Source organism: Lithobates pipiens, unplaced genomic scaffold, assembly GCF_037356315.1.
Source record: "Lithobates pipiens isolate NorthernLeopardFrog02 unplaced genomic scaffold, aLitPip1_a1.2 Scaffold_10, whole genome shotgun sequence".
NCBI lineage: Eukaryota > Metazoa > Chordata > Amphibia > Anura > Ranidae > Lithobates > Lithobates pipiens.
The window spans coordinates 108,536,788-108,563,040 of NW_027507686.1; the positions used below are offsets into that span (position 1 = coordinate 108,536,788).

The 26,253-nt window shown below is 46.7% G+C and overlaps 9 pseudogenes; 1 reads left to right on the forward strand and 8 right to left on the reverse strand.

The window, feature by feature from the left end:
- Positions 1-474: 474 nt before the first annotated feature.
- LOC143946618 (5S ribosomal RNA) lies at positions 475-593 on the reverse strand (annotated as a pseudogene).
- Positions 594-1,306: 713 nt separating this feature from the next.
- On the reverse strand, positions 1,307-1,425 carry LOC143948685 (5S ribosomal RNA; annotated as a pseudogene).
- Positions 1,426-7,473: 6,048 nt separating this feature from the next.
- Positions 7,474-7,592, reverse strand: LOC143957045 (5S ribosomal RNA; annotated as a pseudogene).
- A 100-nt stretch (positions 7,593-7,692) lies between these two features.
- Positions 7,693-7,811, reverse strand: LOC143952002 (5S ribosomal RNA; annotated as a pseudogene).
- A 102-nt stretch (positions 7,812-7,913) lies between these two features.
- On the reverse strand, positions 7,914-8,032 carry LOC143957084 (5S ribosomal RNA; annotated as a pseudogene).
- A 2,761-nt stretch (positions 8,033-10,793) lies between these two features.
- Positions 10,794-10,912, reverse strand: LOC143954772 (5S ribosomal RNA; annotated as a pseudogene).
- A 320-nt stretch (positions 10,913-11,232) lies between these two features.
- LOC143950499 (5S ribosomal RNA) lies at positions 11,233-11,351 on the reverse strand (annotated as a pseudogene).
- Positions 11,352-19,336: 7,985 nt separating this feature from the next.
- LOC143944358 (5S ribosomal RNA) lies at positions 19,337-19,455 on the forward strand (annotated as a pseudogene).
- Positions 19,456-26,105: 6,650 nt separating this feature from the next.
- On the reverse strand, positions 26,106-26,224 carry LOC143942787 (5S ribosomal RNA; annotated as a pseudogene).
- Positions 26,225-26,253: the final 29 nt, after the last annotated feature.

Below are 26,253 nucleotides of genomic sequence, written 5' to 3' on the forward strand. Positions count from 1 at the left end.
AGGCGGTCTCCCATCCAGGTACAAACCAGGCCCAGCCCTGCTTAGCCTCTGAGACCAAACGAGATTGGGCGCTTTCAGGGTGTTGTGCCCGTAGGCAATTTCTTTGTGCACTCTCAACCCTCTTGACAAATGCCAAGATGGTCACCTTGGGAAACAAGGGAAAATAAACAGGTCAAAGCCAACAACATAAAAAGAATCCTACGGCATCCGGTATTCCCAGGCGATCTCCCAATCAAGACACTAACCAGGCCAGATCCTTCTATGTCACCTGGTCTTCCCAGGCAGTCTCCCATCCAGGTACTAACCAGGCCTAGCGCTGCTAAGCCTCTGAAATCAGATGAGATCGGGTGCTTTCAGGGTGATGTGGCCGTAAGCGTTCTCTTCAAGACACGCCCAACCCTCTTGACAAACGCCAAGATGGTCGCCTTGAGAAACAAGCGAAAAAAACAGTTCAAAGCCAACAACAAAAAAAGAAGCCTATGGCACCTGGTATTTCCAGGCGGTCTCCCATCCAGGTACTAACCAGGCCCGACACTGTTTAGCCTCTGAGATCAGATGAGATTGGGCGCTTTCAGGATGATGGGGCCGTAGGTGATCTCTTTGGTCACTCTCAACCCTCTTGTTAAACGGCAAGATACCTTGGGAAACAAGCGAAAATAAACAGGTAAACGCAAACAACATAAAAAGAAGCCTACGGCACCTGGTATTCACAGATGGTCTCCCATACAGGTATTAACCAGGCCGTACACTGCTAGGCCTCTGAGATCAGATGAGATTGTGCGCTTTCAGGGTGATGTGGCCATAGGTGTTCTATTTAGACACTCTCAACCCTCTTGACAAATAGGGAAACAATTCACTTGTTTCCCAAGATGGTTATCTTGGGAAACAAGTGAAAAAAAAACAGGTCAACGCCCACAACATAGACCCTGGTGGTCTCCCATCTGACCCAGACCCTGCTTAGCCTCTGAGATCGGGCGCTTTCACGGTGATGTGACCTCAGGCTAACATTTTGGGACATACTCAAAACTCTTGACTGATGCTAAAATGGTCACCTTGGGAAACAAGCAAAAGAAAAACAGGTCAAAGCCAACAATATGAAAAGATTCCTACGGCACCTTTAATTAGGTACTATCCAGGCCGGACCCTGCTTAGCCTCTGAGATCAGATGAGATCGGGCGCTTTCAGGGGGATGTGGCCGTAGGAGATTTCTTTGGGCTCTCTCAGCCCTCTTGACAAATGCCAAGATGATCACCTTGGGAAACAAGCGAAAAAAAAAAAACATGTCAACGCCAACAACATAAAAAGAATCCTACGGCACCTGGTATTCCCAGTTGGTCTCCCATCCAGTTACTAATCAGGCCCGACAATGCTTAGCCTCCGAGATCAGACAAGATCAGGCACTTTCAAGGTGATGGGGCCATAGGCGATCTCTTCGGGCCCTCTCAACCATCTTGACAAACGCCAACATGGTCATCTTGGGAAACAAGCGAAAAAAACCAAGTCATTGCCAACATTGGAGGCTAAGCAGGGTTGGGCAATCAGTTTCCTTGCCTGAAATAGGCATCTCAGAACTGCCATCTGGCTACTTCCCGGGTTTCCAACTCCTTCAACTAATCCCAGGAGACAATACTTCGCCTCCATCCTGGTGGAGGTTCCAAACCCCCTATCAATGGTTCCTGTCACCTCTGTCCAGTAGCGGATCAACTTCGGGCATCTCCAAAACATGTGCATCATGTCTCCCCCCATGTTCCCGCACCGGGGGCAACTTGCGTCCGGCCGTTCGGCAAAACTGAAAAAGTTTACCAGGAGCATAATAGGTTCTATATAATAAGAACAGATGTGACATCCTCTGTGAGGAGAGCCACAATTCACCACAGGCAGGATTCCTGTGGCCAATTATAGCTCAGGGGGGTTTAGTACACACCTCACACTATATAAGGCCGCCAGCGTGGCGGCCTTGAATAGTGTGTTGCGGTGGTCAGGGAAAGAAGACGATAGGCAGGGACAGTGTCTTTACTGCTTGGGAACCTAGCACTGTTACAGTGGGTGTTATGTGCCTCCTGCACAGTACACACCTGAAGCTACCCTTTATTACTGGTGTTCAATTTCTGCAATACATGCATCTGCAGTGCAGAAGTTAGAGTGGGTGTTGTGTACCTCCTGCACAGTATACACCTTATTGCTGGTGTTCTGTTTCTGTAATAAAGGAACCTAGCACTGTTACAGTGCTAGGGTGTACAGAGAAGCTGGTATATATAGAAGACTACAGCATACAGAAGAAAGGCTAGTGAATACAGAATAAAGACTCGTGTATGTAGATAGGCTTGAGTATACAGAGATGCTAGAGTAAACAGTGAGGCTGGGGTACACAGAGAGGCTAGTTTAAAGACAAATACAAAGATGTTAGTGTATATAGAGAGGTTAGTGTATAGAGAGAGTCGAGTGTATACAGAAAGGACAGTGCATATAGAGAAGCTAGTGTATACAGAAAGTGTATACATCAAAGCTGACATTCTATACAGAAGACTGGGTAGTGTATACAGAGAGTCTAGTGGGTACAGAAGACAGGCTGGTGTATTCTAGCTAGTTTTTACAGTCTAGTGTATACAGAAGACAGGCTGTGGCATACAGAGAGTTTCGTGTATTCAAAGAGTATAGTGTATACAGTCGGCGAGTGTATACATAAGACTGGCTAGTTTACACAGTGTTTACAGAGATGCAAGGGTGTACAGAGAAGCTGGTATATATAGAAGACTACAGCATACAGAAGAAAGGCTAGTGAATACAGAATACAGAAGACTCGTGTATGTAGATAGGCTTGAGTATACAGAGATGCTAGAGTAAACAGTGAGGCTGGGGTACACAGAGAGGCTAATTTAAAGAGAGGCTAGTATATACAAAGATGTTAGTGTATATAGAGAGGTTAATGTATAGAGAGGGTCGAGAGTATACAAAAAGGACAGTGCATATAGAGAAACTAGTGTATACAGAAGACAGGCTTGGGTATACATCAAAGCTGACAGTGTATACAGAAGACTGGGTAGTGCATACAGAGAGTCTAGTGGGTAAAGAAGACAGGCTGGTGTATTCTAGCTAGTTTTTACAGTCTAGTGTATACAGAAGACAGGCTGTGGTATACTGAGGGTTTAGTGTATTCAGAGAGTCTAGTGCATACAGTCGGTGAGTGTATACATAATACTGGCTAGTTCAGACAGTGTTTACAGAGATGCAAGGGTGTACAGAGAAGCTAGTATATATAGAAGACAGAAGAAATGCTAGTGAATACAGAATACAGACTCGTGTATGCAGATAGGCTTGAGTATACAGAGATGCTAGAGTAAACAATGAGGCTGGGGTACACAGAGAGGCTAGTTTAAAGCTAGTATATACAAAGATGTTAGTGTATATAGAGAGGTTAGAGTATAGAGAGAGTCGAGTGTATACAGATAGGACAGTGCATATAGAGAGACTAGTGTATACAGAAGACAGGCTTGGGTATACATCCAAGCTGACAGTGTATACAGAAGACTGGGTAGTGTATACAGCGATTCTAGTGGGTACAGAAGACAGGCTGGTGTATTCTAGCTAGTTTTTACAGTCTAGTGTATACAGAAGACAGGCTGTGGTATACAGAGGGTTTAGTGTATTACAGAGATGCAAGGGTGTACAGAGAAGCTAGTATATATAGAAGACTACAGTATACAGAAGAAAGGCTAGTGAATACAGAATAAATGCTGGCTTCTACGGAGAGGCTACCACTACGGAGATGCAGAACACTATCTAGAGTATATAGAGAGGCTAGATTATACAGAGAGGCTAGTGCATAGAGTGAAGCTATTGTATATAGAAGCCTGGTTAGTGTATACAGAGAAGCTAGTGTGTACAGAAGAAAGGCTAGACAGGCTATAAAGAGAGACAAGTTTTTACAGAAGACAGTTTGGGGAATACAGAGATGCTAGTTTATACAGAGAGACTAATGTATACAGAAGACAGGCTAGGGCATACAGAAGACAGAAGACGGGCTAGTGTATTCAGAACATAGGCTAGTGTATATCGAAGACCGGCTATTGTATGCAGAAGACCGGCTAGTGTAAACATGCTGGTATATATAGAGAGGCTAGTGAATTTAGAGGGTAGGCTAAGTGATAACAGAAGACAATCTGGGCTATACAGAGACATTTCATCATTTCATCTAGCTCACATCTCTAATGGAGTTTGTCTCATTGCCATGTTATGCCTTTTCATTCTTATGCTAAATGTAGATCACTACACGATTTTAATCATCCACATCAAGCATGCAATAAAACTATCATACATATAAATAAACCATGTACTCTTTTGCTCTATTTTGCATATTTGTAATTCTCCACATCAACTGTCACATTGAGTATGAATGTCCATGGCCTAAATTCAAACCGGAAACGGCATCTGGCACTAAGGGAGTTTAAACAGTCGGGGGCAGATATTGTCCTGGTTCAGGAGACGCATTTTGACAGGGGGGGATCTTTTGCCTTCGCCTCCAGGAGCTTCCCGCTTGCGTATCAATCCTCGGGGTCCCATAAGAGAGCAGGGGTGGCTATCCTGATCCGACAAGGAGCACCATTTACTTATACTGATCATTACAGCGATCCCCGGGGGGCTTCCTGATACTTAAGGGTACGTGGCAGTCACGACCGATTACCCTGTGTACGCTATACGCTCCTAATGTCCATCAGCATAGCTTCCTCTCCAGGGTTTTTGCACGTTTAATTAAAGAGGACCACGGCTATCTGGTGGTGGGGGGAGACTTTAATTTGGCTCACTCGGCCACGGCTGATCGTCAGATGGCACCCACCCGCGTGCCCTCGCCCAGAGCCCTCCGGGACTCGAGGCTTTTTCGGCAGCTTACTCGCCGTTATGCACTGTTTGACGCCTGGCGAGCTCTCCGTCCTGGGGATCGGCAGTACACATACTACTCAGCCCCCCACCATATGCACTCTCGTATTGATTATTTCTTTACCAATAATGCTACGTTGAGAGCGATGCGTGGCGCGTCTATCCTGCCGATCTCCTGGTCGGACCATGCCCCGATCTTACTCACCCTGGACTTAGGCCCCCCGGTAACTCGGCCATATAACTGGAAGCTGAACACTTTCCTTCTGCAGCACCTTCCCTCCCAATTGGAATTAGCCTCGACCCTGCGCCACTATTTTGTTGAGAATTTGACCCCAGACGTCCCCCTCCCCACTGTGTGGGAAGCCCACAAGGTGGTAATGCGTGGTAGATGCATTGCGCTTTCCTCGGCCTTGAAGCGGGATGTCGCGGCCACCAAGCTAAACACCGAGAAGGAACTTAGACAGTTAGAACAGAAACTGCAGGCCTCACCGACAGTGCCACTCCTTAGGAAAATTGTCAATTTGCGCATGGCGCTTGCGGACCTGGCGCTTCGCCGGGTTGAGAAAGCTCTGCTGAGGATCAAACAGACGTACTATGATAGGGGCAATAAGGCACACTCCCTCTTAGCTAGGAAGCTCAAAGACAAAACTCTTCTCTCCGCCCCGCACCAGATCAAAACTAAAACTAAAGCGGTTGTTTCCCACCCCAAAGACATAGTTGATACGTTTGCAGGCTTTTATGCGGAGCTCTATAATAGTCCTGACATCCCTAGTAACCCTGTGTCGGTGGAGATTTCGCAGCGTATACAGCAGTACCTGTCCGACAGCGCCATCCCCAATATTAGTGAATCGGACTTGCTCATTTTGAACATGCCCATCACGGAGGAAGAAGTGGAACGGACCATCAAATCCCTCCCCGCACATAAATCCCCGGGTCCGGACGGTCTGCCCTACGAATACTATAAGGCATTTTCCCCCCTCCTGACCCCACATATGAGTAGCCTCTTTAACGCTTTTCTACAGAATACACCCGTCCCCTCGGATATGCAACGCTCCTTCCTTACCTTAATCCCCAAGCCAGATAAGGACCCCAGCCTTTGCGCGAATTATAGACCCATTGCGCTGTTGAACGCAGACCTGAAGATTTTTACTAAATTGTTATCTCTGCGCCTTAACAGGGTCCTACCCTCCCTGATCCACAAGGACCAAGTGGGTTTTGTCCCCCTCCGCCAAGCAGGGGATAACACCCGGAAGGTAATAGACCTGGTCGACGTGGCGAACAGGGAGGGAGTGTCGTCCTTGCTCCTAAGTTTGGACGCAAAAAAGGCATTTGATAGATTGGGGTGGCCCTTCCTGTTCGCCACGCTGACCCACATAGGGATGGAGGGACCTTTTTTGCGGGCCATACAACATCTTTACTCCAACCCATCTTCTCAAGTGAAGACCCCCTTTGCCACCTCTTCGCCCTTTTCCATCTCCAATGGTACGCATCAGGGATGCCCGCTGTCACCCTTGCTATTCGCCCTCTGTATCGAACCCCTGGCGGCGTCCATTAGGCGGAACCAAGCTATTAGAGGGGTTCCGGTGCGAGGCCAGGAATTTAAGATTTCGCTATTTGCGGACGACGTAATTCTTACCCTTACCCAACCCAGGATATCTCTGCCCAACCTGCATATGGAATTAGATCGTTACAGTGCACTATCGGGCTACAAACTTAACGCGTCGAAGTCAGAAGCCCTTTCAATTAACATCCCACCGCTGGAGGTGGACCATCTACGATCTAACTTTCCCTACCACTGGAAGTCCACTTCCCTTCGGTACCTGGGGGTAAACATCACCCCAACCTATACCTCCCTCTATCAGGCAAACTATCCATCCCTTTATGGAGATATTAGGCGTCTGCTTTTACAATGGCGGAAACACCAAATTTCTCTTCTTGGTAGGATAGCCTCTGTGAAAATGGCAATCCTCCCCGAAACTCCTCTATCTTTTTCAGACCCTCCCCATTCCCATACCCTCTTCCCACCTGAAAAAATTGCAAAGGGACCTACTTCGATTCACGTGGAACTATAAAAGGCACAGAATACCTCGCTCGGTCATGACCGCCTCCCGATCGGATGGGGGGTTAGCGTTCCCGGATCTAGTCAGGTACTATCAGGCTGCCCAACTCTGCGCGGTCGCGTGGTCTCCAATCCAGGTACTAGCAAGGCCCAACCCTGTTTAGCTTCTGAGATCAGAGGAGATCGGGTACTTTCAGGGTTATGTGCCCATAGGCAATCTCTTTGGACATTCTCAACCCTCTTGACAAATGCCAAGATAGTCACCTTGAGATACAAGCGAAAAAAAACAGGTCAATGTCAACAACATAAAAAGAAGAATACGGCACCTGGTATTCCAACGCCATCTCCCATCCAGGTACTAACTAGGCCCAACCCTTCTTAGCCTCAGAGAAGAGAAGAGATAGGGCTCTTTCAGGGTGATGCTGCTGTAAGCGATCTCTTTGGGCACTCTCAACCCTCTTCACAAATGCCAAGATGGTCACCTTGGGAAACAAGCAAAAAAAAAAAAAAAACGAATCAACGCCAACAACATAAAAAGAAGCCTACAATAACTGGTATTCCCTGGTGGTCTCCCATCCAGGTACTAACCAGGCCTGACTCTTCTTAGCCTCCAAGATCAGACGAGATTGGGTGCTTTCAGAGTGATGTGGCCATAGGCAATCTCTTCAGGCACTCTCGACCCTCTTGACAAACACCAAGATGGTCACTTTGGGAAACAAGCGAAAAAAAAACAGGTCAACGCCAACAACATAAAAAGAAGTCTACGACACCTGGTATTCCCAGGCGGTCTCCCATCCAGGTACTAACAAGGCCCGACTCTTCTTAGCCTCCAACATCAAACGAGACCGGGTGCTTTCAGGGTGATGTGCCCGTAGGCAATCTCTTCAGGCACTTTCAACCCTCTTGACAAACGCCAAGATGGTCACCTTGGGAAACAAGTGAAAAAAAAAAACAGGTCAAGGCCAACAACATAAAAGGAAGCCTACAGAACCTAGTATTCCCAGGTGGTCTCCAATCCAGGTACTAGCAAGGCCCAACCCTGTTTAGCTTCTGAGATCAGAGGAGATCGGGCGCTTTCAGGGTTATGTGTCCATAGGCAATCTCTTTGGGCATTCTCAACCCTCTTGACAAATGGGAAGATAGTCACCTTGAGATACAAGCGAAAAAAAACAGGTCAATGTCAACAACATAAAAAGAAGAATACGGCACCTGGTATTCCAACGCCATCTCCCATCCAGGTACTAACTAGGCCCAATCCTTCTTAGCCTCAGAGAAGAGAAGAGATAGGGCTCTTTCAGGGTGATGCTGCTGTAAGCGATCTCTTTGGGCACTCTCAACCCTCTTGACCAATGCCAAGATGGTCACCTTGGGAAACAAGCAAAAAAAAAAAACGAATCAACGCCAACAACATAAAAAGAAGCCTACGGGACGTGACCGGAAGTCGACCCGGATGGCAGCCTAATCCTCTCGCTCTCCCTCCAGCCTCCGCTCTACTGCACCTACGGGGATAATCCAGCCCCATCCGATGGGGAAATCCAGGGCCACAAGGTCCTCCAGCTCCAGGGGACCTCCCGCTACCCCGTTGGGCACCGCCACGGACCTCCGGTCCTTCTTTTTAACGACGGAGGTCCCGACCGACAGACCTCCCAAAATGGCGCCGGTGGCCGCAACCGCGCCGTCGCGGGCTCCTTCTCCGGCCCGCAGGGCCCATCCGAGCCACCAGCACGGACCGGGGATCGAGGGACACCGCGGCAGACATCCCCGGCCCGGATGTTCCAATTAACATCCCACCGCCGGAGGTGGACCATCTACGATCTAACTTTCCCTACCACTGGAAGTCCACTTCCCTTCGGTACCTGGGGGTATACATCACCCCAACCTATACCTCCCTCTATCAGGCAAACTATCCATCCCTTTATGGAGATATTAGGCGTCTGCTTTTACAATGGCGGAAACACCAAATTTCTCTTCTTGGTAGGATAGCCTCTGTGAAAATGGCAATCCTCCCCGAAACTCCTCTATCTTTTTCAGACCCTCCCCATTCCCATACCCTCTTCCCACCTGAAAAAATTGCATAGGGACCGACTTCGTTTCACGTGGAACTATAAAAGGCACAGAATACCTCGCTCGGTCATGACCGCCTCCCGATCGGATGGGGGGTTAGCGTTCCCGGATCTAGTCAGGTACTATCAGGCTGCCCAACTCCGCGCGGTCGCTTCTTGGTTTACCCAGAGGTCTCACAACCGCTGGTCAGAAATTGAATCCCGGTGGTTGGCCCCTATACACCCTAACAGTATGCTCTGGAGTGCGGCGGCATTGGTTCCCCAGTCCCAACTGTTGGGCCCCATGTCCCATCTGCAGAGCCTATGGCGTAGGTCCTCCAAGGCGTTTGGCCTGACCTCGGATAAATCGCTCCTGACCTCTTTTATATCCAACCCTCAAGTGCCAGATCGCCCATCCCGCCAGATGCAACACCCTTGGTCCTCCCGGAACCTCTTCCATCTGAGATCTCTGGTGGACCCCAGATCTAGGAGACTACTGACTTACACTGAACTCCAATCTCGGTTTGACCTCCCCCGGCAGAGCTTCTATAGTTATTTACAAATCCGTCACTTTGCCCAGACCATCTCATCAGACCTCCGTTTCTCCCCGCCTACCTCATTTGAAATAGTTGTTTCAGCAGGTACGGCACAGAGAGGGATGATCTCAGATATTTATAAAATACTTAACGCCTTTCCTATGGGTCTTAAAGGCAAACATGCATATATGCTTAAATGGGAGGAAGCTCTGGGTGAAGTGTTCACGGAGGAGCAATGGCGGGTGATTTGGTCACAGGCATCCAAGAGCTCCATGTGTACGCTCTACCAGGAGAATGCATACAAAATGTTATTCTTCTGGTACATGACCCCGGATGTCCTACACGCTATTTACCCTTCTACAACAGACCGGTGCTGGCGCTGTGTGGAGCATAAGGGCACCTTCCTGCACATATACTGGCAATGCCCCCGTATAGTCCCCTTCTGGACAGAAGTCCGTACTCTCCTGGCCAGTGTCCTGGACCAACCCCTGGACTTGAACCCCAAGCGCTTTTTATTGGGAGTCCCTTTCCCCAAACTGTCCAGATCCCTACAGAAACTATCCCGACATATCCTGACCGCAGCGCGATGTCTTTTGCACTTCATTGGAAAAGGACGCACTCCCCTACCCCGGACGCATTATACGCTCGAATTAGAGACGTGGAGCTTATGGAGAGGATGACCGCCAGGATACAGGACCGGCTGGAAGCGCATGACGTGGTTTGGAATCCCTGGACTCTTAAGGGCGATCGACCCTGACAGGCAAGCGGAATATTTCGGATGACTACCCACCTCTATTCCCTCCTTTTCCTCCCTACCTTTCTTTCTACCCTTTTTGGTATCCCCCTCTTTTCGCCCCCTCTTCCCCCCTTCTTCTTTTTCTTTTTCCCTTTTTTCTCCTCTCTTATTTCTATCTTTCTTCCAAACCCCCCCAAGGGAGGGTGTTTGACTGGGTTAATTTGTAGTACAAGTATCTTACACTTTTAGTCGATACCTGTATCCTCGGAATGCCACTCTTCGCTGGCTGTAGAGTTTTGAGGACTAGTTTATTATTGGTTGGACTTTATCCCTGACTTACATATGTTGCAGAACATACTGCCTGTGGATAGCTCTGCCTGGCCTGGTTTGTACCTACTCCAAGTGGCTATATTCTGTAGGCCGATAAGCTCTTATTGTATGTTCCCTTTTTTCTCCTTTGGCTCCGCCACTGCTGTATTGAAGTGAATGATATGTAATGTTTCATCTTATAATAATAAAAAAGTTATTTGAAAAAAAAAAAAAGAAGCCTACAATAACTGGTATTCCCAGGTGGTCTCCCATCCAGGTACTAACCAGGCCCGACTTTTCTTAGCCTCCAAGATCAGACGAGATTGGGTGCTTTCAGAGTGATGTGGCCATAGGCAATCTCTTCAGGCACTCTCAACCCTCTTGACAACCACAAAGATGGTCAGTTTGGGAAACAAGCGAAAAAAAAACAGGTCAACGCCAACAACATAAAAAGAAGTCTATGACACCTGGGATTCCCAGGCGGTCTCCCATCCAGGTACTAACAAGGCCCGACTCTTCTTAGCCTCCAACATCAAACGAGACCGGGTGCTTTCAGGGTGATGTGCCCGTAGGCAATCTCTTCAGGCACTTTCAACCCTCTTGACAAACGCCAAGATGGTCACCTTGGGAAACAAGTGAAAAAAAAAACAGGTCAAGGCCAACAACATAAAAGGAAGCCTACAGCACCTAGTATTCCCAGGTGATCTCCAATCCAGGTACTAGCAAGGCGCAACCCTGTTTAGCTTCTGAGATCAGAGGAGATCGGGCGCTTTCAGGGTTATGTGCCCATAGGCAATCTCTTTGGGCATTCTCAAGCCTCTTGCCAAATGCCAAGATAGTCACCTTGAGATACAAGCGAAAAAAAACAGGTCAATGTCAACAACATAAAAAGAAGAATACGGCACCTGGTATGCAGAGGGAGAGGCTGGGTTACACAGAGAGGCTGGTGTATGCAGACTTGCTAGTGTATACAGACAGACTAGTGTATACAGAGAGGCTTGGGTATACAGAGAGCTAATGTATAAAGAGCAGCTAGTGTATACAAAACACATCCAAGGGTATACAGAGAGACTCGTGTATGCAGAAGACCGGCTAGTTTATACAGAGAGGCTAAAGTGTACAAAACACAGGCTAGTGTATATAGATAGGCTAGATTATACAGAAGAACATCCTGGGTATGCAGAGATGGAGGCTAGGGTATACAGAGAGAGAGACTGTGTTACACAGAGAGGCTAGAGTATGCAGACTTGCTAGTGTATACTGACGGACTAGTGTATACAGAGGACCGGCTAGTTTATACAGAGAGGCTAATGTGTACAAAAGACAGGCTAGTTTATACAGATAGGCTAGATTATACAGAACAACGTCCTGGGTATGCAGAGATGGAGGCTAGGGTATACAGAGAGAGAGAGAGGCTGGGTTACACAGAGAGGCAGGAGAATGCAGACTTGCTAATGTATACAGATGGACTAGTGTATACAGTAGACCGGCTAGTTTACACAGAGAGGCTAATGTGTACAAAAGACAGGCTAGTGTATACAGATAGGCTAGATTATACAGAAGAAGGTCCTGGTTTATGCAAGAGATGGAGGCTAGGGTATGCAGAGAGAGAGGCTTGGTTACACAGACTTGCTAGTGTATACAGACAGACTAGTGTATACAGAGGACCGGCTAGTTTATACAGAGAGGCTAATGTGTACAAAAGACAGGCTAGTGTATACACATAGGCTAGATTATAGAGAAGAACGTCCTGGGTATGCAGAGATGGAGGCTAAGGTATACAGAGAGAGAAGTTGGGTTACAAAGAGAGGCTAGTGTATGCAGACTTGCCCAGTGTATACCGGTGGACTAGTGTATACAGAGAGGCTTGGTTATACAGAGAGCTAATGTATAAAGAGATGCTGGTGTATACAAAAGACAACCAAGAGTAGACAGTGAGGCTCGTGTATACAGAAGACCGGCTACAGAGAAGCTAATTTGTACAAAAGACAGGCTAGTGTATACAGATAGGCTAGATTATACAGAGGAAGGACCTGGATATGCAGAGATGGAGGCTAGGGAATCCAGAGAGAGACTGTGTTACACAGAGAGGCTAGAGTATGCAGAAGACTGGCTATTTTTTTTACAGATAGGCTTGTGTATACAGAAGACAGTCTTGGGAATTCAGTGAGGCTAGTGTATGCAGGGAGGCTGGGACACCGAGACTATTGTAAAAAGAAGGCAGGCTAGTGTATATAGATTACGGGCACGTGTATACAGAAGACAGAGAGGCTAGTCTATATAGAGTGGGCTGGTGTACACAGAGAGATTAATGTATACAGAAAAGCTAGCGTGTAAAGAAGACAGGACTTTATTTTTTGCTAATGCAACTACTTCTGAAACATGTAAAGTGCTTTTTTCATATTTTGGTGCTGTTAAAAAGTGTATAGCATAAGGATGAGAAAGGATAATAACTGGCAGAGGATGACATGGCAAAAAGACAAACTGCATTAGAAATGTGAATATGAATTAGAGATGAAATGCCAATCCCCACGGCTACGTACAGCAAAGTGTGAGCTAAGCAGCTAAATATTCTGCAATAGCAGAGATTAAGTATTGCAGTTGAAATTCAGGTCGAGTTTAAGTGGAAATACACAAAATATATAGCTTACCTTTACATTGTTCAATAGAGCGTTGCAAAGTAATACCAAGGCAGAATGTCGGAATAGCAATTAGATGAGATGATTGCTGTAATCATGAAATATCAGCAACGACGTGACAAGATTTCTATCTAGGATCCTTACGTGTCTTTAAGGATGAGAACGTATAATAACTGGCAAAGTATGACATGGCAAAGAGACAAACTGCATTAGAAATGTGAATGTGAATTAGAGATGAAATGTCAATCCCCATTGGTTACTTACAGGTTACCATTAATATAGTTAACACGGCTACGTACAGCAAAGTGTGAGCTAAGCAGCTAAATATTACTTAATATTGCAGAGATTAAGTATTGCAGTTGAAAAGAGATCGGAAGCGTTGGTTGCAGTAGCTTCAAAATGACTGAGAAATCATTTCATTACTCTAAATGTAAAAGTTATCCCGGTAGCACTGAGTGGATTGATATTAGATGAGTGATCGTTGTGGTACCAATTCAGTTTCCTATAGCAGAGAGATACCAGCTAAATGTGAGAAGAGCAATTAAACTGTTCACATCGGTAGCATTGTATTACTCTTAATATGTGCAGCGTGTAACGAAGCAATAAGATGGTTTTGTATTATCCTAAAATTAGCAGTATACGTGAATAGGTAACCTGGATTTAGACATATCATCTAATTTAGCAAAATTAGAAAGGATAATATTGAGACAGTATATACAGGTCGAGTTTAAGTGGAAATATACAAAATATCTAGCTTACCTTTACATTGTTCAATAGAGCGTTGCAAAGTAATACCAAGGCAGAATGTCGGAATAGCAATTAGATGAGATGATTGCTGTAATCATGAAATATCAGCAACGGCAAAGAGACAAATTGCATTAGAGATGTGAGATGGACATGAAATGTCAATCCCCATTGGTTACTTACATGTAAACGCGGCTACATACAGCAAAGTGTGAGCTAAGCAGCTAAAGGGTATTTAAGAGTAAATTGACGTAGCTGGAAAATTCCAACGTGTAAATCGTTCCATTAATTTTGTTACGCTTACACTGACTGTTTTCCGTTTCCACTAGTTATCGGCATAATACAAACCATGAAAATTAATAGTGATAGACAGCTTACATTAGGATGTATACATGATGTGAATGTAAAATAGTTGCATTATGTGTTATTAATATGTGTTATTAATGTAATAAAACTGTATTGCTATGCTTTGCTACTGCAACCACTTCTCAATCAAGTAAACCGTCCCACTGCTTTTCTCACATTTTGCTGCTGTTAAAAAATGTGTTGCAAGTGTTATGTGTTACAAATGTGTTACAGTGTGACAGTTAATGTAGAGAAGAAGTAATATACAAAATAGAGTCAGAAAGAAAATCCTATTGCATAGAGGTAGCGAGAGAGGTAGCGAGTGTGTAAAAGGTTTTAAAAAGAGGGTGTCGTGTGACTTTTGCTTTAACGTAAAATTAGCTGTAGACATTATAACTTGATACATTATAACTTGAACAATGATTTAGAGATAGTAATCTCTATAAAATAATAATAATAAGTATAGCAAAACAAATTGCGAAAATATTGAGGCAGTATATATAGGTCGAGATATAGTGAATACACAAAAGGGATCAAGGGATAGTTGCAAAGGTAAATTGACGTAGCTTGCAAATTCCTACGTGTAAATCGTTCCATTAATTTTGTTACGCACGAAGACGGCTTACACTGACTGTTTTCCGTTTCCACTGGAAAGAGAATCCTATTGCATAGAGGTAGCGAGAGATGGTTGCATTACTCTTAATGCGTAAAGGTTTTAAAAAGATGGTTTTGTGTGAATTTTGCTTTAGCTTAAAATTAGCTGTAGACATTATAACTATGGTTAGGTTTACAATGATTTAGAGATAGTAATCTCTATAATATAATAATAATATTTTCTCACATTTCAATGATTTAGAGATAGTAATCTCTATAATATAATAATAATATTTTCTCACTTTTCTCACATTTTGCTGCGGTAAAAAGAAATGTTTTGTCACCGTGTTTTAACTGTGACAGTTAAGGTGGAGAAAAAGTAGTAATACAGAAAATAGAGTCAAACAATGGAAACGTTTATTTGTCATGACAGCTGATACTGGTTGAGCAATAAAACTGTTTTATTAAGATGTAAGACTTGTTTTATTCTCTACATATAGGCTTTTCAAAGAGTTGTATAATATAGGCGACCAATAGGACATTTAAATGGCTTAATATTGTAGGGAGGAAGTATCGCTGTTCAAAGGTAAGAGATTGAAAGCTTAGCTTGAAAATGGCCGAGAAATAGTTGCGTTAGTCTAAATTTAAAGGATATGCCGGTACCAATGAGAGAGCTTATATTAGACTAGCTGATCTTTGCATTACACAATCCTATTATTATTATTATTATTAAGATCATAGTGCAGAGAGATACTCAGTTAATGTCAGAGATACTCGGTTAATGTCAGAAAAGCAATAAAACTGTTTACATCGTTAGCGAGCGATAGTTACATTACTCTTAGTATGTGCAGCATGTCTGGTAGCAAATGGATGGTTTTGTGAACATTTTGCATTACCGTACAATTAGCGGTAGAACTCATCGAAGTGAATAGATTTAACCGGATTTTGAGATAGTACTCTCAATTTCTAATAAGAAATAAAGAAAAATAAGTCAGGATGGTGTGTCAGGACTGTCACATACTCACAGTCCCGGTACAAATATGCAAAATAGAGCAAAAGAATACATGGTTTATTTTGATGTATGATAGTTTTATTGCATGCTTGATGTGGATGATTAAAATCGTGTAGTGATCTATATTTAGCATAAGAATGAAAAGGCAAAACATGGCAATGAGACAAACTCCATTAGAGATGTGAGCTTGATGAAATGTCTCTGTATATCCCAGATTGTCTTCTGTTATCACTTAGCCTACCCTCTAAATTCACTAGCCTCTCTATATACACCAGCATGTTTACACTAGCCGGTCTTCTGCATACAATAGCCGGTCTTCGATATACACTAGCCTATGTTCTGAATACACTAGCCCGTCTTCTGTCTTCTGTATGCCCTAGCCTGTCTTCTGTATACATTAGTCTCTCTGTATAAACTAGCATCTCTGTATACCCCAAACTGTCTTCTGTAAAAACTTGTCTCTCTTTATAGCATGTCTAGCCTTTCTTCTGTACACACTAGCTTCTCTGTATACACTAACCAGGCTTCTATATACAATAGCTTCACTCTATGCACTAGCCTCTCTGTATAATCTAGCCTCTCTATATACTCTAGATAGTGTTCTGCATCTCCGTAGTGGTAGCCTCTCCGTAGAAGCCAGCATTTATTCTGTATTCGTTATCCTTTCTTCTGTATGCTGTAGTGTTCTATATATACTAGCTTCTCTGTACACCCTTGCATCTCTGTAATACACTAAACCCTCTGTATACCACAGCCTGTCTTCTGTATACACTAGACTGTAAAAACTAGCTAGAATACACCAGCCTGTCTTCTGTACCCACTAGAATCGCTGTATACACTACCCAGTCTTCTGTATACACTGTCAGCTTGGATGTATACCCAAGCCTGTCTTCTGTATACACTATTCTCTCTACATGCACTGTCCTATCTGTATACACTCGACTCTCTCTATACACTAACCTCTCTATATACACTAACATCTTTGTATATACTAGCTTTAAACTAGCCTCTCTGTGTACCCCAGCCTCATTGTTTACTCTAGCATCTCTGTATACTCAAGCCTATCTGCATACACGAGTCTGTATTCTGTATTCACTAGCCTTTCTTCTGTCTTCTATATATACTAGCTTCTCTGTACACCCTTGCATCTCTGTAAACACTGTCTGAACTAGCCAGTATTATGTATACACTCACCGACTGTATGCACTAGACTCTCTGAATACACTAAACCCTCAGTATACCACAGCCTGTCTTCTGTATACACTAGACTGTAAAAACTAGCTAGAATACACCAGCCTGTCTTCTTTACCCACTAGACTCTCTGTATGCACTACCCAGTCTTCTGTATACACTGTCAGCTTTGATGTATACCCAAGCCTGTCTTCTGTATACACTAGTTTCTCTATATGCACTGTCCTTTTTGTATACTCTCGACCCTCTCTATACATTAACCTCTCTATATACACTAACATCTTTGTATATACTAGCCTCTCTTTAAATTAGCCTCTCTGTGTACCCCAGCCTCACTGTTTACTCTAGCATCTCTGTATACTCAAGCCTATCTACATACACGAGTCTTCTGTATTCTGTATTCACTAGCCTTTCTTCTGTATGCTGTAGTCTTCTATATATACCAGCTTCTCTGTACACCCTTGCATCTCTGTAAACACTGTGTAAACTAGCCAGTCTTATGTATACACTCGCCGACTGTATACACTAGACTCTCTGAATACACTAAACTCTCTGTATGCCACAGCCTGTCTTCTGTATACACTAGACTGTAAAAACTAGCTAGAATACACCAGCCTGTCTTCTGTACCCACTAGACTCTCTGTATACACTACCCAGTCTTCTGTATAGAATGTCAGCTTTGATGTATACACTTTCTGTATACACTAGCTTCTCTATATGCACTGTCCTTTCTGTATACACTCGACTCTCTCTATACACTAACCTCTCTATATACACTAACATCTTTGTATTTGTCTTTAAACTAGCCTCTCTGTGTACCCCAGCCTCACTGTTTACTCTAGCATCTCTGTATACTCAAGCCTATCTACATACACAAGTCTTTATTCTGTATTCACTAGCCCTTCTTCTGTATGCTGTAGTCTTCTATATATACCAGCTTCTCTGTACACCCTAGCACTGTAACAGTGCTAGGTTCCTGTATTACAGAAACAGAACACCAGCAATAAGGTGTATACTGTGCAGGAGGCACATAACACCCACTGTAACAGTGCTAGGTTCCCAAGCAGTAAAGACACTGTCCCTGCCTATCGTCTTCTTTCCCTGACCACCGCAACACACTATACAAGGCCGCCTTGCTGGCGGCCTTATATAGTGTGAGGTGTGTACTAAACCCCCCTGAGCTATAATTGGCCACAGGAATCCTGCCTGTGGTAAATTGTGGCTCTCCTCACAGAGAATGTCACATCTGTTCTTATTATATAGAACCTATTATGCTCATGGTAAACTTTTTCAGTTTTGCCGAACGGCCGGACGCAAGTTGCCCCCGGTGCGGGAACATGGGGGGAGAAATGATGCACATGTTTTGGAGATGCCCGAAGTTGATCCGCTACTGGACAGAGGTGACAGGAACCATTGATCGGGTGTTTGGAACCTCCACCAGGATGGAGGCGAAGTATTGTCTCCTGGGATTAGTTAAAGGAGTTGGAAACCCGGGAAGTAGCCAGATGGCACTTCTGAGATGCCTATTTCAGGCAAGGAAACTGATTGGCCAACCCTGCTTAGCCTCCAATGTTGGCAATGACTTGTTTTTTTTCGCTTGTTTCCCAAGATGACCATGTTGGCGTTTGTCAAGATGGTTGAGAGGGCCCGAAGAGATCGCCTATGGCCCCATCACCTTGAAAGTGCCTGATCTTGTCTGATCTCGGAGGCTAAGCATTGTCGGGCCTGATTAGTAACTGGATGGGAGACCAACTGGGATTACCAGGTGCCGTAGGATTCTTTTTATGTTGTTGGCGTTGACATGGTTTTTTTTTTCCGCTTGTTTCCCAAGGTGGTCATTTTGGCATTTGTCAAGAGGGCTGAGAGAGCCCTAAGAAATCTCCTACGGCCACATCCCCCTGAAAGCGCCCGATCTCATCTGATCTCAGAGGCTAAGCAGGGTCCGGCCTGGATAGTACCTAATTAAAGGTGCCGTAGGAATCTTTTTATATTGCTGGCTTTGACCTGTTTTTCTTTCGCTTGTTTCCCAAGGTGACCATTTTAGCATCAGTCAAGAGTTTTGAGTATGTCCCAAAGCGTTCGCCTGAGGTCACATCACCCTGAAAGCGCCCGATCTCAGAGGCTAAGCAGGTTCTGGGTCAGATGGGAGACTGCCAGGGTCTATGTTGTTGGCGTTGACCTGTTTTTTTTCACTTGTTTCCCAAGATAACCATCTTGGTATTTGTCAAGAGGGTTGAGAGTGTCTAAATAGAACACCTATGGCCCCATCACTTTGAAAGTGCCCAATCTCATCTGATCTCAGAGGCTAAACAGTGTCGGGCCTGGTTAGTACCTGGATGGGAGACCGCCTGGAAATACCAGGTGCCATAGGCTTCTTTTTATGTTGTTGGCTTTGAACTGTTTTTTTCGCTTGTTTCTCAAGGCGACCATCTTGACGTTTGTCAAGAGGGTTGGGCGTGTCTTGAAGTCTTGAAGAGAACGCTTACGGCCACATCACCCTGAAAGCACCCGATCTCGTCTGATTTCAGAGGCTTAGCAGCGTCAGGCCTGGTTAGTACCTGGATGGGAGACTGCCTGGGAAGACCAGGTGACATAGAAGGATCTGGCCTGGTTAGTGTCTTGATTGGGAGATCGCCTGGGAATACCGGATGCCGTAGGATTCTTTTAATGTTGTTGGCTTTGACCTGTTTTTTTTCCCTTGTTTCCCAAGGTGATCTCTGGCTCTGCCTAGGATGCTCCGGACGCCCCCAGACACCTGTGCTGTATCCGAGGGTTCCCCCCTCTCTTTTGCTGCTGAGGACTTCCCTGCCTTCCCCCCCGAGGAGCCACTATCCTGGGCGTACCGGGGGCCCGGGGGAATGGACTGAACCCTGTCTCGGGGTCGCCCCCTTCTAAGACTCTGAAAATGGGCCCCTCGGGGCCCCCCTCCCCCCCACGCGGCCGCAGGGGACAACTAGGGGTGTCAGCATACCCTGGGGGACCCGTAGCCCTTCCTCCCCAGGATGACAGGGGACGACACCGGCCACCTCTCTTGGTCCATACCTCTGAGTGGACTGGGGTGTGGGATTCTCCCACTGAGCATGCTCCCTCCTCCTGCACTGCTGTTCCCGTGGACCCTAGACCACTGTCGCCACGTCATCGCATGGATCGGGACGATCTGGGAGACTTAACCACGCCACCACTGCACCCTCAATGGCAGTTATACTTACAAGCGATCTCTACCAAAGAGGATTTTAAACAATTGATTGAAGATGTCAAATCCACGTGTCGGGCGGAAATACAAATGCTCCACTCTGGCCTTAAGCACCTTGCGGACCGGGTGGAGATGGCTGAGGAGGAGATACAAGAGGCCAAGATAGCGGTCCACAAGACCCAAACGCAAGGGGCTGAACACCATCTGTTCCTGAGAGATATGCAGCGTCATGTGGAGGACTTGGATAACAGGGGGCGCCGGCATAACATCAGAGTGCGAGGGGTCCCGGAGTCTGAGGGCCCCGGAGGACGCTCAGATTATCTTGCAGGAATTATTTAACACTCTCCTTGGAGAACCCCCCACTACATTTATTGAGATGGACAGAGCTCATAGGGCCCTACGCCCCAAAAATGCTAACTCTAGCCCCAGGGACATTATCTGTAGAGTCAACTCGTTCCACCTTAAAGAGGATATCCTGAGACAAGCCCGTTTAGTCCGTGAGGTGACTTTCCGGAACCACCCAGTGCAACTTTTTTCGGACCTCTCCTGGATTACGCTGCAAAAACGTAGACTTCTCCAACCCTTGCTCTGTACCCTGCAAGACGCCCAGATCCCTTACCGATGGGGTTTCCCATTTAGCCTCACTGCCAAACATCAGGGCAAATCGGCCTCTCTGCGGTATCCTGAAGATCTGCCGACTTTCAGTGAAGATCTGGGCATCCGCCCCCCCCCCCCGGATCCCCGATTGGGACCTTATCGCTACTCAACCCACACCTCCGACGCTGTGGCAGAAGGTTCCTTCACGCCAATGACCCAGAAACCGGGAAACGCAAAACAAGTCTAAGCGACAGGGCCCTGGCTGAAGATCCCGGCCCTTCCTTTTTTCCAAATGACTCTTTTCTTCTTTCATTGATGCCTGGTTGGCCCTCTGCGACCTATTGACGGTGGAGATGAAGTTCCGCAGCGTCCTTGACCGCTCAGCGGCTTAGTGCTCGGACGTTGTATTGCCCTGGTTCCAGTTGCACTCATTACCCCTTCCCCTTTGGTGCCTTATCAACAAATTTCTGCACTTAGGCTGATGGTTGGGAGACTCGGGAGAGTGGGTTCCTCCTTGCTCTCACGACCCTCCCCCTACCCTTTTTTTTGGGTTGTTTTTTTTTTTAGTGATTTTGCTCCTGTTCAAGTTGTTACACAATTTACACTCCTCTATTCATCCTTAGGGCCTGAATGAGGAGACCTGGACTCCTATGTGGCCGCCGGGCCCACGCCTCGTGCGCTGGGTCGGGTGGCCCCCTGGGAATCCGTGCAGACCCGGATGACCTTTTTACCCGGGGTCGAATATTGCCCTATGTTTGGTCCAATTATGGGCCCATGTTTTCTTTGCGATACCTTTCTTGTTGTTCTAACGTTTTTCTCCCTTCTCTCTCTTTCTATCTCCCCCTCTCTTCTCTCCTATGTCATCATTCCGCTGTCTGCAGGGACTGGAAACGTAGTGGTGGGGCCCTACGGCCGGAACACGTCTGCTCCTGGCTCCTGGCGGTCCCTCTTGGACGTTGCTACCGGGTAAGATTTATTAGACACAGACCGCACTCCTACCCCCCCCCCCCAGACTTGACTGATGGCTAAGATTCTATCCATGAATGTCCATGGCCTAAATTCAAACCGGAAACGGCATCTGGCACTAAGGGAGTTTAAACAGTCGGGGGCAGATATTGTCCTGGTTCAGGAGACGCATTTTGACAGGGGGGGATCTTTTGCCTTCGCCTCCAGGAGCTTCCCGCTTGCGTATCAATCCTCGGGTCCCATAAGAGAGCAGGGGTGGCTATCCTGATCCGACAAGGAGCACCATTTACTTATACTGATCATTACAGCGATCCCCGGGGGGGCTTCCTGATACTTAAGGGTACGTGGCAGTCACGACCGATTACCCTGTGTACGCTATATGCTCCTAATGTCCATCAGCATAGCTTCCTCTCCAGGGTTTTTGAACGTTTATTTAAAGAGGACATCTGGTGGTGGGGGGAGACTTTAATTTGGCTCACTCGGCCACGGCTGATCGTCAGATGGCGCCCACCCGCGTGCCCTCGCCCAGAGCCCTCCGGGACTCGAGGCTTTTTCGGCAGCTTACTCGCCGTTATGCACTGTTTGACGCCTGGCGAGCTCTCCGTCCTGGGGATCGGCAGTACACATACTACTCAGCCACCCACCATATGCACTCTCGTATTGATTATTTCTTTACCAATAATGCTACGTTGAGAGCGACGCGTGGCGCGTCTATCCTGCCGATCTCCTGGTCGGACCATGCCCCGATCTTACTCACCCTGGACTTAGGCCCCCCGGTAACTCGGCCATATAACTGGAAGCTGAACACTTTCCTTCTGCAGCACCTTCCCTCCCAATCGGAATTAGCCTCGACCCTGCGCTACTATTTTGTTGAGAATTTGACCCCAGATGTCCCCCTCCCCACTGTGTGGGAAGCCCAAAAGGCGGTAATGCGTGGTAGATGCATTGCGCTTTCCTCGGCCTTGAAGCGGGATGTCGCGGCCACCAAGCTAAACACCGAGAAGGAACTTAGACAGTTAGAACAGAAACTGCAGGCCTCACCGACAGTGCCACTCCTCAGGAAAATTGTCAATTTGCGCATGGCGCTTGCGGACCTGGCGCTTCGCCGGGTTGAGAAAGCTCTGCTGAGGATAAAACAGACGTACTATGATAGGGGCAATAATGCACACTCCCTCTTAGCTAGGAAGCTCAAAGACAAAACTCTTCTCTCCGCCCTGCACCAGATCAAAACTAAAACTTTGTTGTTTTATGCGGAGCTCTATAATAGTCCTGACATCCCTAGTAACCCTGTGTCGGTGGAGATTTCGCAGCGTATACAGCAGTACCTGTCCGACAGCGCCATCCCCAATATTAGTGAATCGGACTTGCTCATTTTGAACATGCCCATCACGGAGGAAGAAGTGGAACGGACCATCAAATCCCTCCCCGCACATAAATCCCCGGGTCCGGACGGTCTGCCCTACGAATACTATAAGGCATTTTCCCCCCTCCTGACCCCTCCACATGAGTAGCCTCTTTAATGCTTTTCTACAGAATACACCCGTCCCCTCGGATATGCAACGCTCCTTCCTTACCTTAATCCCCAAGCCAGATAAGGACCCCAGCCTTTGCGCGAATTATAGACCCATTGCGCTGTTGAACGCAGACCTGAAAATGTTTACTAAATTGTTATCTCTGCGCCTTAACAGGGTCCTACCCTCCCTGATCCACAAGGACCAAGTGGGTTTTGTCCCCCTCCGCCAAGCAGGGGATAACACCCGGAAGGTAATAGACCTGGTCGACGTGGCGAACAGGGAGGGAGTGTCGTCCTTGCTCCTAAGTTTGGACGCAGAAAAGGCATTTGATAGATTGGGGTGGCCCTTCCTGTTCGCCACGCTGACCCACATAGGGATGGAGGGACCTTTTTTGTGGGCCATACAACATCTTTACTCCAACCCATCTTCTCAAGTGAAGACCCCCTTTGCCACCTCTTCGCCCTCTTCCATCTCCAACGGTACGCGTCAGGGATGCCCGCTGTCACCCTTGCTATTCGCCCTCTGCATCGAACCCCTGGCGGCGTCCATTAGGCAGAACCAAGCTATTAGAGGGGTTCCGGTGCAAGGCCAGGAATTTAAGATTTCGCTATTTGCGGACGACGTAATTCTTACCCTTACCCAACCCAGGATATCCCTGCCCAACCTGCATATGGAATTAGATCGTTACAGTGCACTATCGGGCTACAAACCTAACGCGTCAAAGTCAGAAGCCCTTCCAATTAACATCCCACCGCCGGAGGTGGACCATCTACGATCTAACTTTCCCTACCACTGGAAGTCCACTTCCCTTCGGTACCTGGGGGTAAACATCACCCCAACCTATACCTCCCTCTATCAGGCAAACTATCCATCCCTTTATGGAGATATTAGGCGTCTGCTTTTACAATGGTGGAAACACCAAATTTCTCTTCTTGGTAGGATAGCCTCTGTGAAAATGGCAATCCTCCCCGAAACTCCTCTATCTTTTTCAGACCCTCCCCATTCCCATACCCTCTTCCCACCTGAAAAAATTGCAAAGGGACCTACTTCGATTCACGTGGAACTATAAAAGGCACAGAATACCTCGCTCGGTCATGACCGCCTCCCGATCGGATGGGGGGGTTAGCGTTCCCGGATCTAGTCAGGTACTATCAGGCTGCCCAACTCCGCGTGGTCGCTTCTTGGTTTACCCAGAGGTCTCACAACCGCTGGTCGGAAATTGAATCCCGGTGGTTGGCCCCTATACACCCTAACAGTATGCTCTGGAGTGCGGCGGCATTGGTTCCCCAGTCCCAACTGTTGGGCCCCATGTCCCATCTGCAGAGCCTATGGCGTAGGTCCTCCAAGGCGTTTGGCCTGACCTCGGATAAATCGCTCCTGACCTCTTTTATATCCAACCCTCAAGTGCCAGATAGCCTATCCCGCCAGATGCAACACCCTTGGTCCTCCCGGAACCTCTTCCACCTGAGATCTCTGGTGGACCCCAGATCTAGGAGACTACTGACTTTCACTGAACTCCAATCTCGGTTTGACCTCCCCCGGCAGAGCTTCTATAGTTATTTACAAATCCGTCACTTTGCCCAGACCATCTCATCAGACCTCCGTTTCTCCCCGCCTACCTCATTTGAAATAGTTGTTTCAGCAGGTACAGCACAGAGAGGGATGATCTCAGATATTTATAAAATACTTAACGCCTTTCCTATGGGTCTTAAAGGCAAACATGCATATATGCTTAAATGGGAGGAAGCTCTGGGTGAAGTGTTCACGGAGGAGCAATGGCAGGTGATTTGGTCACAGGCATCCAAGAGCTCCATGTGTACGCTCTACCAGGAGAATGCATACAAAATGTTATTCTTCTGGTACATGACCCCGGATGTCCTACACGCTATTTACCCTTCTAAACAGACCGGTGCTGGTGCTGTGTGGAGCATAAGGGCACCCTCCTGCACATATACTGGCAATGCCCCCGTATAGTCCCCTTCTGGACAGAAGTCTGTACTCTCCTGGCCAGTGTCCTGGACCAACCCCTGGACTTGAACCCCAAGCACTTTTTATTGGGAGTCCCTTTCCCCAAACTGTCCAGATCCCTACAGAAACTATCCCGACATATCATGACCGCAGCGCGGTGTCTTGTTGCACTTCATTGGAAAAGGACGCACCCCCCTACCCCGGACGCATTATACGCTCGAATTAGGGACTTGGAGCTTATGGAGAGGATGACCGCCAGGATACAGGACCGGCTGGAAGTGCATGACGTGGTTTGGAATCCCTGGACTCTTAAGGGCGATCGACCCTGACAGGCAAGCGGAATATTTCGGATGACTACCCCCTCCTTTTCCTCCCTACCTTTCTTTCTACCCTTTTTGGTATCCCCCTCTTTTCGCCCCCTCTTCCCCCCTTCTATATTTCTTCCAAACCCCCCCCAAGGGAGGGTGTTTGACTGGGTTAATTTGTAGTACAAGTATCTTACACTTTTAGTCAATACCTGTATCCTCGGAATGCCACTCTTCACTGGCTGTAGAGTTTTGAGGACTAGTTTATTATTGGTTGGACTTTATCCCTGACTTACATATGTTGCAGATAGCTCTGCCTGGCCTGGTTTGTACCTACTCCAAGTGGCTATATTCTGTAGGCCGATAAGCTCTTATTGTATGTTCCCTTTTTTCTCCTTTGGCTCCGCCACTGCTGTATTGAAGTGAATGATATGTAATGTTTCATCTTATAATAATAAAAAGTTATTTGAAAAAAAAAAAAGCCTACAATAACTGGTATTCCCAGGTGGTCTCCCATCCAGGTACTAACCAGGCCCGACTCTTCCTAGCCTCCAAGATCAGATGAGATTGGGTTCTTTCAGAGTGATGTGGCCATAGGCAATCTCTTCAGGCACTCTCAACCCTCTTG